The 12,254-nt window shown below is 37.9% G+C and overlaps 1 protein-coding gene across 3 annotated transcripts in view; it reads right to left on the reverse strand.

Moving 5' to 3' along the window:
* ANKIB1 (ankyrin repeat and IBR domain containing 1) overlaps nt 1–5,515 on the reverse strand; it is an 86,341-nt gene extending 80,826 nt beyond the window's left edge. For all 3 annotated transcript variants that reach the window (XM_026843777.1, XM_026843778.1, XM_026843774.1), the window contains exon 1: nt 5,409–5,515. The gene's annotated coding sequence lies outside the window, so the exon portion shown is untranslated. The remainder of the gene's footprint in view (nt 1–5,408) is intronic.
* Between the last annotated feature and the right edge of the window lie 6,739 nt (nt 5,516–12,254).

Raw genomic sequence — 12,254 nt, forward strand, 5'->3', positions numbered from 1 at the left:
ATACTAGTAAAGGGCCTATACAAGTAGGTGAATTGTGGTTATCCTGAACATAAGAGTCCTGGCATTTTTTATTTCTAGGAGATGACCGAGACTGTGTAAGTCTCTTACAATGATTTTTCTTTTGCTAAAACTTTCTCAAGTAGTATGTACCTATGCTACTTGTCAACACAATACTCAGTCAGGACAATGAAGCTTCCTTCAGAAACAAAGAGAAGCATAAACGAATGATTACTATTACTACCCTTCCTGACATCCAAGCTTAAGAAAAACGTATGTTACAATGTGCTTTAGAATTTGTATTTATATTGTAAATCTGAACCATAAGTAAAGAAAGCATTTCTATGATAGATATAAAATAATTCCTAATTATTTAAATAAATATTTATTTAACCCCTTTCTATGTTCTTTTCACAGCTAATATTGCTGAGTAATTTGGGAGTATCAACCACGGAGTTTTCTGCTCACCCCTGCCTGACATACACTTCAGCTCACATGTCCAAAGAGTATTAGTGAACATAGACCTACTCTTTTTGTAATCATTCTTTTTAAAGTCCTGTTATATTTGTCTGCTATAGTCTTTCTTAAACAGCAAAAGTTTGATGTAAAACCCATTCTTTATATTCTAAACCACAACATTCAGGTCACCAGATTCTTACATCTTGTGTCTGCTAGAACATTTCACTATTGCATCCACTGTTTCAATTTCTTTTTATGCTTGAAAACAAAAAACTCTCTGTTCATGTAGAAATGTGTCATAACAATAAAAGAGCATCTGTGCTCCAACAAATCCAATGGCATCTGTACTGACTAAGACTAACCAGTTTGCAGTAGGTTTTCATTTTAAATTACTGCAATACTGTTGTGGAAAGCAAGGAATGGTTTTGTTTTATTGGTTTAGCACATAGGGTACATCATACCACACTTCACTAACCAGCCTATATAATCAAATTATTCTTCTGACAAAGTCTTTTAAAAATTCTGTTCATCCCCAACGTAGTAATTTAACAGCAACTTCCATGAGTTTGGATTAAACAACATAAAGACATCTCTTTGAACATCATCCTACAGTTGTGCCAAAAGCTAAGAGATGGCAGACAAGAAGGCTGTTCAAAGGTACCTGAAGCAAGATACAATCTCAGCCAAATTTGATGATCTGAAACTATTATATCAAAGGGTCTGATCTAGGTAAATGGCTACCTGATACAGCAAAAGATAAAGACGCAGATCAACAGTTTCTGGATGAAAACTACTGTCCCAGTTCATGAAAGAATCAGTGATTTTTCACAGAAGAAAGCAAGCAAGTTTTTGGGTACTGAGAAACGAAGGATCTTTGATGACAATAAATCCCTGTGCTTGCCAAAACCAAGATTTAAGTAATCAGAAAGGATCAGGATGGTGCTGAACTTCTGGCAGAATCTCAGGTATCTTCTCCAGGGTAATTCTATGGATGTAACCCCAAAATGAATTTAAAAGATGTAGAAGACCTGCAGGAGTTGCATTCCTCAGTTTTATTTACCACTTTCTGCATGCTGCAGAGAAATGGTTTTCCTGGATTGCAACCTCAGAAATTGATATAATCCATTATCTTTCCTGCTAGTAATCAGTCCTATATATCATAGAAAGTTGTAAAATGCTTAACTAGACAATGAGCAATCCGACAAGGGAATAAATTTCTTTCGTTCAGCAACTAAGCGCTTGACCTTGTCCTGAAACCAGAATCCTGCATCATTCATATTTATTCATGAGCATTCTTACTGCTTGCATCCAGAGTCCAATACTCCAAAAATTATAACAGATTCTTGGAGCCAATGTGTTCTTGAGATAATGGGTACAACTGACATTAGATTTGAAAACATGAAAAATTACCTGGCTTCTATAGCAGACTAATAAAGTAAAAACTTTTGAGAGCTTTTTGTAGATAAATTGCTAAGCTAAAAAAGGAGGAATTAGAAAAATATTAGGCAAGCCTTTAAAACAATATGAAAGCAAAACCCACTTTTTTTTTTTCTCAAACTCTTTAGATTTGGAAGGGTTATAGTATAAATTAGAAATGACTGTAGGACTTACAAAGACTGGTAAGAGCCCTTTGCTCTTTTGAAAGCTATTTCAGATGGACTGGGAAAAAAAAAAAGTGTCAATCCCCAAAAATAAAGGCAAAGTGTTCTTAAGAATAAGTATAAAAAATTCTAAATGGGACAAAACCTGATTTATGCTTACATTGAAAGAGTTTTATCCTAACAGCAATTCTATTTCAAGACATTAGTTTAAAGCAAGTTGAAGATGATTTTAATTATATATACAAATGTTTTTAACGACAAACTAGATTACTTCTTCAATTCTAACAATCTCATTTACCATTTCTACTGTTTATATGTCAATATTTTACTGATTAATACAATTTATTGTGTGTTTTCAGGAACAGCATTATGTCTGGTTTGCAGCAAAATTTCCTTTGGTTTTAGACTTCACAAACATGAAATCAAACAGATGATCTGTAATTTTAGTTCTTTCAAAAGTCTGTTACCAATACATGCATTTTTCTTTCCCATTTTGTTTCCAAAGATTATAAACGTAGTTGCAATAATGGCCATATTGGATCAGACACTCCTCATCTAATACCTTGTCCAGAGAGTTGCCAGCAAGGTATACCAATGAAAAGTGTAAAAATTGGGCATGTATGAACTGATACTTTTCCACAATACTCTCCCAGTTTTTGGCAATTTACCAATTTATGAATTTGAGCCAGATGTGCTGTTAATTAATATATATTAATAACTTGTAACGCATTTTTAATCTATTAATTTGTCCAGAAGCTCCCTGAATCTATGGAAAATTTTAACAGCCACAGCATCCTGAAATTTCACAGTTTAACTATTCACTGTGAAGAAACATGTTTTTAAACCTGCCACTTGTTAAATTTCATTTTCACTGTTTACAAAAACTGAGAGGTACATAGCAAAAATTTTTTCCTATTTACTCTCTCCATTCCACTTGTGATTTTAGAGATTGCTATCATATCACCTTTTACAAGTGATCACCCTTCTGTCATACCAATCTTTTGCTCTTTTACAGATTGATTAACCCTAGTTCTTAAGGAATGGATTCTGTGCAACTTTTAGGATCCTTTCTGCTTTTTCTGATCTATTTCCAATGCCACCAACACCTTTTTGAGTTAGGAGACAAGGACCTGTGTACAACATACAAAATGCATGGATTTACATGGTGGTGGCACGGTCTCTACTCTTCCAACATTTGATTTACTTTTCAGACTGGTACTAAGAAAAGCTGATTTTCAACCAGAGTTTTTATTATAACCTCAAGATCTTGTGCCTGAGTGGCAATAATTAATTCTATATAAATTTAGAGCCCTTTTTTTCCCCCTCAACCATGTGAATCTTTCACCTTTAGCTATATTGAGTTTCATATGCTGTTTATCATTGTGTCCCATAAAACTCTTGCAGTTGACACTGTGTTTGCAGTATTGTCTGGAGACTATCATCTCACCACATAACATCTTTTTCCAGATCATTTATCACATTAAACAGCAGAGGTCCTAGCACTGATCTATCTGGACTCAATAACCTTCAATCACTGAGAAAACTGACTCTTTATTCGTACCCATTTTCTATCTTTTAACCAGGGACTTCTGCATGCAACAGACCCCTTCTCTTTCTCAAAGCTGTCTGGGCTCTTTTTAAGACTTCTAAGCAAGGTATCCTGTGAAATACCCTTTGAAAAATCCAAGCAGATTATATCAAATACATTTTCCCTGCTAAGTTCCTCAAAGAATTCCAGTAAATTTGTGAGACAAGACTTACCCTTACGATGGTATGTTGACTGTTCCTTAAGACATTACATTTACCAACAAGCTAATATGGCCCATTATCACATCATTTCTACTAATATTTCAGGAACAGGCATCAAGCTTACACATCTGCTGTTCCACAAGCCTGGAATATTTTAAAAATTGTGTCATGTTAACTCACCTCCAGTAATCAAGCACTAAGTTAGTTCTTATGAGAGAGGCTAAACATGACAGAAAAACAGGTTTTTTGCAGTATAATTATCAAAAAGTATACTAAAGAAAACCATATTTGCACTGACAAAAATAACCTGAAACAGTCTCCACAGCTTTTCCACAAGATTCAATACAGTTATGAGATCAGACCTACAAAATTAGTCCCTCGCTCTCATCACCAAGTAAGTACATCTCACTTTGGCAAACGATACTTGATAAAGGTATGGTGTCTACGCTAATCTCCTTTTACCTTGCCCAACTGAGCCAGAATGCAGGAAATCTGTAAAGCACATCTAAAATATTTTTTACGTTAAGATGGAGGAGTGATATTCTGTATTTTAAAAACATTGAATTATTTTAGACTTCCCTCCCCATTTTCTCATGAAAGACCTCTCTCACAGAGATGCTGAATTATCAAGGAAAGATTGTAGCCAGGTGCTACAAGAGAGAGGAAAGACTAAGCAGTCTTGCATGTTTTTTCTCCTACTCTGATAAACTTCATGGTATCACATATGTAGACCTTGCTTCTCCCTACTTCATAGCAACAACAAATAAAGGAAAAATTCTCAAATCAAATGTCCCTCTCCCCACAATTCCCCTGTTCCCATACTCTCCTGTAGTCTGTAAATCTTGTCCCTCTTATTACTGTTCTTCTCCACATCATGTTTTCTGGGGAAGGAAGACACCTCCTCATAGAAAACACCTGAATAGCCACAGCATACCTGAAAAATTTCACTAGACTTCCCAATATGAAGAAGAAAATTCCTCTGTCCAGAAACAGATTTAAACATTCTATACTAATTATACAGTCTAATATACCAGTTGGGAAATACTTTATTTTTTATGCTTTAAACTATAACACTGCAGTCTAAAAAAGCAAATAATTTTAAAAGATTTAGATTGTAATTTGACAATTATGCTGGATTACTGTAGAACCACATCATCTGAGGTACCAGATTTAAACCTGTTCAGTATCACATTGCTAATTGTTGTACAGTAATGCTCCTCTACCTCAGCAAAAGCCTTTGGCTTGTTATCCAGTAGCCAAGATCATCTCATGCCTTGTACACCAAAACTCACCTTGGTGTACTGCCCAGGCTTTTGCAGAATATTTTTTTAGGGGTGGAAAGCTGCTGCCTTACCTCTTTTTAAACCCAGCTTACTGTGTCAGCAAGCATGTGTTCTGAAAAGTAGCATTTGCTAGACTTACATACCTTTTGTTTCTAACATTGCTTGCCCACAAGCCCATCTAGTATCAAAATATGTAACGTGGAGTTAACACAGCCTGGGCTGTGTTCACCACTAACTCTATTCCTTCCACATCTGCTCCATACAGCTCCCAGGGTCATAAGAAAAGAAGGACTGACCACGCTGCAAACAGCTAGCTCACCAGTGGATCCGGTACTTCTGGTTCAGTGAGGTGACTTTTAGGACCTCTGCGTACATTATTTGCTGCTACATTAGACAGAGAGGTCCTGCAGAACAGAAAGATCCAGGTAATCCTCCTGACTCAGGAGGTGTCAGTGACAGTGCAGAGGAGGTTCTTAGTCAGTGCTATTTCTGAACACTGCTCAAAGTCACAGAGGACATTTGTACATGGGCTTTCCCTGCCACGGTGGTGCTGCTGTGACTAGGACACGTGCTCCCTTCCTGCCACCTCCATAGCTAGGCATGCCTCCTCACATAAGGGAAGACTTTGACTTTGATGACTGCCAAACCCGGCTGCAAAGCAGTGACAGCAGACACACTGCCGAAAACAGCGCGTGGCCACCTGAGACTATACAATCCAGCCTGCTTACGTAAAAGAGCTGGCTTACCGCTGTCACTCATGTCACCATGTCTCTCCTTCAGCCTGACAAGCCCATTCACCTTCCTCTACTGTGGCTGGTAAAACTGTTCTTAAGCAGCCTGACCTATCACTAGAAGTTCAATTATTAATACAGCATTTGCTAGGTACTGGTAGAACTTGAATTTGGCTGCCTGAAAGTGAGACAGAAATCCACTGGGGTAAGGTCCAAGAATACAGAGTTTGCTAGAAGAATTCCACTGCTAGTTTCACTGCACGCATCTATTAGAACAAAAGCAAGCAGTGGTAGATGAGGCGTTCGCTGGGGGAACCAGCTGTATTAGTTTCAGCAGCTCGCAGAGTTTTAATGCTCAGGTGCTTATTTAAGAACAGTTCTTCCTGTTTGTAAAGTAAAAAGGCACCTCAGGAGACACATACCCCACCAGAAAACAAAACAAAACCAAACCAAGTACATTTCTTTTTCCCCCTACACTTCTTGTTCCTGTCTTGGGTTGTTCTCCTCCCGCAGGTCCAGTTACCTGTTATCGCTTCCCAGATCAGTGTGTGACCTCTACCAGACTTCCCTTAAAGCTTCAGAAATTATAAAGTCATTTTTATAGTTATGAAGCATGCACTTAGTAAGCTGAAAATCTACCTCCATTACCTTTTTCTGATGCTAATGTTTTTCGACAAACTTAGACTGTAGTTTCTCAAGTGGTTTTAACAGACACCAGAGCTGATCCTTCCCATTTCTGTTTCTGATCCACCCCTTCTGTTCTTACATATTCCTGCACTTTCCCCTGTTTTGCACTGGCATGTGCCTTTGTGACTCCACAGGGAAGCAGAATAGCTGTAACTCAGATCAGTTCCCTCTTTTGGGTTTTCTTCCTGCATGTTGATGGTCCAAACGGCCAGAGAACAGCAGTGGTGACAGGAAGGCAGGATTATTTGTCCCAGAGCATACTGTACAGAGTGGAGATACTTTCACAACAGTGTTTGTTCAAACTGAAATGCAGACAGAAGCAGAAACACGAGCAATGTGCAAACTGTGCAAATCCCACAGTTGTTTGGGTGCTGGAGGCAAGACAGGAGTACACCAGCACCACTGCATTAAAGTCAAAACAGTTTTCAGGAAGTTTCTCTCATAGCCCAGCATTATTTTATCAGCTACAAATCTAACAATGGCAGTGCATTCAGAAGTGGATGGTGGATGGATCATGGACTGAAGGATGCAGCTGAGTGGAGTGGGAGATTGCAGATACAGAGCCAGAGGCAGCACTGGCTGCTGTAAACTGCACCCAAGCTTGCAAGTACCCACGCTGAGCCGTGTACAAAGGAGTATCAAATTATGTGAGGATGCAAACTCCCAACAAGTAACTGATAAAGCAAATTCACCCTAGCCCTTTCCAAAAATGTCATCAGAACTGGTACCTGTGTCTGAATCCAGTTTTATCTCATTACACAAAGAACAAGATAATCATTAATAGCAGCAGCAGATGCTACCCCAGTGCCTGATGCTAGGCAAGCAAGATCTAGGTGGAAAGACAACTGAAATCACAGTCCAACAGGCAATGAAATCACACAGGTGAGCTTGCATTTACTAGAGGGCAAAGATATCCAAGCAATCCTACCCTAGCAGTCAAAAAGCAGGAGCACTAGTGAAAGGTATTTGGTTTAGCTGCAGGAGGCCCAGCAGGACTCTGGTAAGAACAAAATCTACTAACTTGGCACAAAGCTTTTTGAACAAGCAGTCTTGAAGAGGAGGTGGGTGGTGAGAAATATGTTTAATGTAATCCCTATCCACTCGCACTTTGGGAAAGGGTGATGTTTAACGACAGTCATCCCTTCCTTCCTTCCTTCCTATAGTGCATATCCTGCTGCATCGTATTTCATAATAGACTTAAAACTAGTTGGGGAACAATCCATGGATCAAATTCTCAATTGCTGGTGGATATGTAGAAACAACAATATCAATAAGGTCAAGATATTCATTAGAGGGTTTAAGTCTTAAGGTCTTCTGAAAATTTCAACAGGCATAAATAGCTTTAAATGTCTAGCCTGGTTATCACCCTATGTATTTGTATAACATCCTGCATAGCAAGAATCATGTTCTAACTGCATTAAACTACTCTCTAGAAGATTCAGAAGGGGAAAAAGAACAATAGACAAGAAGTGAGAGAATCTGAACAGTATTTGTATTACAGTAAAAGTAAGAAGCACCTCTGAAGCAAGCCCCTAACAGCTTAAGGAACAGCCATGACTAACAATATACCTCTGAAGAGATTAAATAAAAATAAAACTCCCTTTTCATATAGTGGTTTGTATGAAAACATATCCTATTGCAGCAGAATGGCATGAGGCTAGAATGTTCCAGGAATCAGGGATGCTGGAACCACCTACTCTAAAAGGCATATAATCCACCTATGCAATAGCCCATTTTCAGGATGTAATCGAGTGTCTGCATAACATGGAAATCTTATATCCTTGATCAATGAAAACAGCAAACTGTGTTAAAAAGAAGGCACAAAACTTTGCATTTTACAGCCTCACGTCCCATTGAATCCATTCTGAAAACAGAATACTGCTCTCGGGTCTTCAATTCTATGCAGATAAATTTTAAACTCACTTCCATTTTTAATAATGCAACACAAATAGAAATAATTCTTTACCAGAAGCATCCTCAATTGTAGGGAATCGTGGCCACGACACACTATTACTGTATCAGAACATTTCTTGGGTGCCCTTGGTTACAGCTGTTTGGATACAGCAGCTGGGTGGGCAGTTTGGAAAGGACAACAGGAATCAAACAGAGTTAGAGCAAGCAGACCCTGGCAGTACTGGGGAAAATAAAGTATTCAATAACTAAAGCAAGGCATGATTAGGGTGGACTGTCTGGCTTCAAGAATGTCAAAGGATTTATTTTCACAGTAAACTGTGTGTAGACTGGTTCTGGAATATTTTTTGTTCAAAGTTCATACCGAGGTTTTAAGTTTCAAAAAGAAGCTTTTTTGAACAACTCCATTTAGCTCTAACCCAGTCTGCTTTGATCTGCATGTCACCATTACTTTGAAGGATCTAAAACATGCTGAAGACACCCAGAAAATACTGGCTGGTTTTGCCAGAAATTGTATTATTCATACAGAAGTTATTCTCAGTAAACACATGATTTTGGGGTTTAGGACTTCTTGCACTCATGAGTAGATGCTAAAATTGAGAACCTTTGTATATTGGCAAAATAATGAAGGCCACAGTTATTAGTAACTCCTCGTGGCTACCCTGATACCACAACCTGCAAAACTGAAGTTAATTCAGTATACTTTTAAGGCTTGTGACTAATTTAGGAGAAGCTTGACTCATTCTCTTCTTAGAAAACCATTTGAATAGCTAAAACAGAAGCATGGGGGGAAAAAAAAGATAATAAACAATCACCTTCTTAAAGATTGACTTAAAAACTCTAGTTCTCCATACCAAGTTCTCATTCATTGTATATATAATAGGAATAAAAGCAGAAAAAAACCCAGCAGGATTGCTGAATTTAGCTCAGTGAGTCTAAACTTCAAAGGTATTTTATGAAATAAAGGCAAAATCAATAGGCACTTTACAGTGCCTTTACAATAAAATTATGTGACTGTTTTATTCAGGTTTGCTTATCTTACATTGTAATAACATCCAGGTTAACAAGAGACTAAAGACTCCAAATTATCTCTTTTTAGTTAAATATTGCAACAAAGTATTTTATACTAGAACAGGTTGCCCGTCTAACTCCCATACCAGACAAACTAATTTAACTTTCTATTCTTTTATTAAGTAAATAAGTATAAACTGCAGGCAGCTTGCTTATAAGAAAATCCAGATTTATGAATTTGGGAAAAAAAGACCAACACAAAAAAAAATCCAACCTCAACAAACAAATAAAACCAAAATGAGCCTGTATTCCAATCACAGTTATACATTTCTTTTATTGCCTGAAAGGATGCACAAGAAAGCAGGCTACTTCTGCATATCAGGAACATTTTTTAAAAGTCATATTATAGAAAAAAAAACCCCAATGTTATTTAAAAACACAAAACTCTGGAAAACAGGTACCTCATTCAGGATTAGTCTATTTCATTACAGACGTGATAATTCAAAGCACTAAACTAATCACTTCAAATCTTTGACTGTGAAGTAGTCAGGTTAAAAAACAGGGTTTGAGCCGTATGGTAGAATTTACATAAGACAATCATATTGTTCTCTTCTACAAAGCTCCACAGCCCTCTGGGCCATATGCTTCAGCTGGGCCAGAACCAGTTGTATATAGAGGAGGGAGAAAATGGTTGGTTGTGCAACCACATCATCTGATACAGAACAAGCACTTATTTACATTGGAAGGAACCTCCGGAGGTCAGCTGCTTCAATCTTCTACCCAGGGCAATCTTCAAAGCTTCAAAGGCTGCTCTAGACTGTTCTCAGTTAAGTTCAGAGTATCTCCAAGGATGGAGATCCCACAGCCTCTCTGGGCAACTTATCCCAGCATCTGATCACCCTCACAGTATAAATATTTTCCTAATGTCTAACTAAAACATCCCTTGATGGAACTTTTTCGGTTGTCTCTAGCTCTATCACCCAGCTCCTCCAAGAAGAGTCTGGTTCTGTTTTCTCTGTACCCTCCAATTAATTGAAAGCAAGATCCTCCCCCTAGTCTTCTCAGACACTCAGCTCTTCCAGCTTTTCCTTTTACATTATGTGCTCCTGCCCCCTAATTATCTTGGCAGTCTTCCTCTAGACCCGCTCAAGTATGTTACGATCTCTCCTGTACTGGGCAGCAAAAAAATAGACACTGTTTCAGATGCAATCACACAAATGCCAAGCTGACAGAAATGCTCACTTCTCTCATGAAGCTACTGGCTTCATTCCTGGTAAGTAAAGGTACATTACTGACTCACATTTAACTTGGTGTCCACCAGGAAAGTGATGTCATTTGCTGCAATGTCACTTTCTAGGCATTGGTTCCCAGCCTCTACTACTGCACAGGGTGACTGTTTCAACTTTCAGACTCTGTTGAACACCACAAGGTTCTTGTCAGCCCATTTCTCCAGCCTGTTGAGGTCTCTCAGAAGAGCAGCCCTGCCTCCAGCACACATAACCTGGTGTCATCAAGAAGCTTGATGATGGTATATTCCATTCCCTCATCCAGGTAGTTAATGAAGATTATAAATGCAAAACTCCATTATTTAATCTTAGTGAATACTAATTATCATGTCCTGAAAAGGACAAAGTACTTCCAAGTAGTTTAATTTTAACTAATTAACAGGTTGGTAAATGGGACGTTACAAAGAACTTGTATTTCAATATTCAGTAATTTTTTTTAAATGGGCAGTTAGTGCTTGGTGACTCACTGAAATTGCTCCAATGAAACATTTCTCTCCAACAAATCCTTCTAAATATGGAGAACTAAATACGTGAATTATCTGTGTCAGTGACTCTCAAGAAGTCATGGAAAAGGGCCTAAATTAAGAGCCATTGTATGTTTGTACTGCAGTAAGTTGCAGAGATGTTATTAATGTTTCAGTACTGCAGGATGCATACCTCCATATACAAGCTTTTGGAGAACACAAGTAACTGAAGTACTTCCATAAAGAACAAATACTGTATCTTCAAATTGTGTATAACTCACAATGCTGCACAGGCCTAGATTATCTGGTATTACAATTTCGTAACAGAACTATTTCTACAGAACAAGTGTGCCAGATCATTGCTGAAGAACCCCATGTTCTGCTATCATGAAGTCTACTACATAGCTGTGTCTCAAGATCTGAGCTTTAAAATACCAAAATCCTCACCTTATGGCTAGAGATAACTTCAACTATTTAGCAAATGTGAATGAAACGGCATCAGTCAATAAGTTCTTTAAAACGTTAAAACATATAACCTGCATTATCAGCACCACTGGAACTTTTGTCTTCATCGTTTAGTAGCTACACACTTCTGCACCTTCTTCAAGACTGATGAAATTCACCATTTTGACAGACTAACAAGAAGTTTTCTGGGCCTTACTCTGCCAGGACATTTCCACATGTCTATCTGTAGTCTCTCAACATAACAGAGAGTTAACTGGAGTTTAATACATTTGCTTGTCCTCAGCTGCATAGAGATCTGGAACAGCAGAGCCACCTGAATTTTAAAAAAAATCCTAAAAAAGTAACAATTCTGCAAGTAATTTGCAGGCAAGGTAATAAGAAAAAGAACATTTCAGAGGAAAATTCTATTGCAACAGCATTTACAGGTTGCTACTGCTGAAAATTAGTCCTGACGTGCATCCAGCCTTGCATATATTATTTTTACATCTTATACACATAGTATCTAATAAAAATACACACAACTACATATCACAGCAGTACACTAACAATCAAACTTTTAGTATAGAGAAGAGTTCATTAGTGAATTATAGCAGCCCAAAAACTCCTATTC

Source organism: Athene cunicularia (assembly GCF_003259725.1).
Source record: "Athene cunicularia isolate RWA chromosome 2 unlocalized genomic scaffold, athCun1 chr2_part1, whole genome shotgun sequence".
Classification (NCBI taxonomy): domain Eukaryota; kingdom Metazoa; phylum Chordata; class Aves; order Strigiformes; family Strigidae; genus Athene; species Athene cunicularia.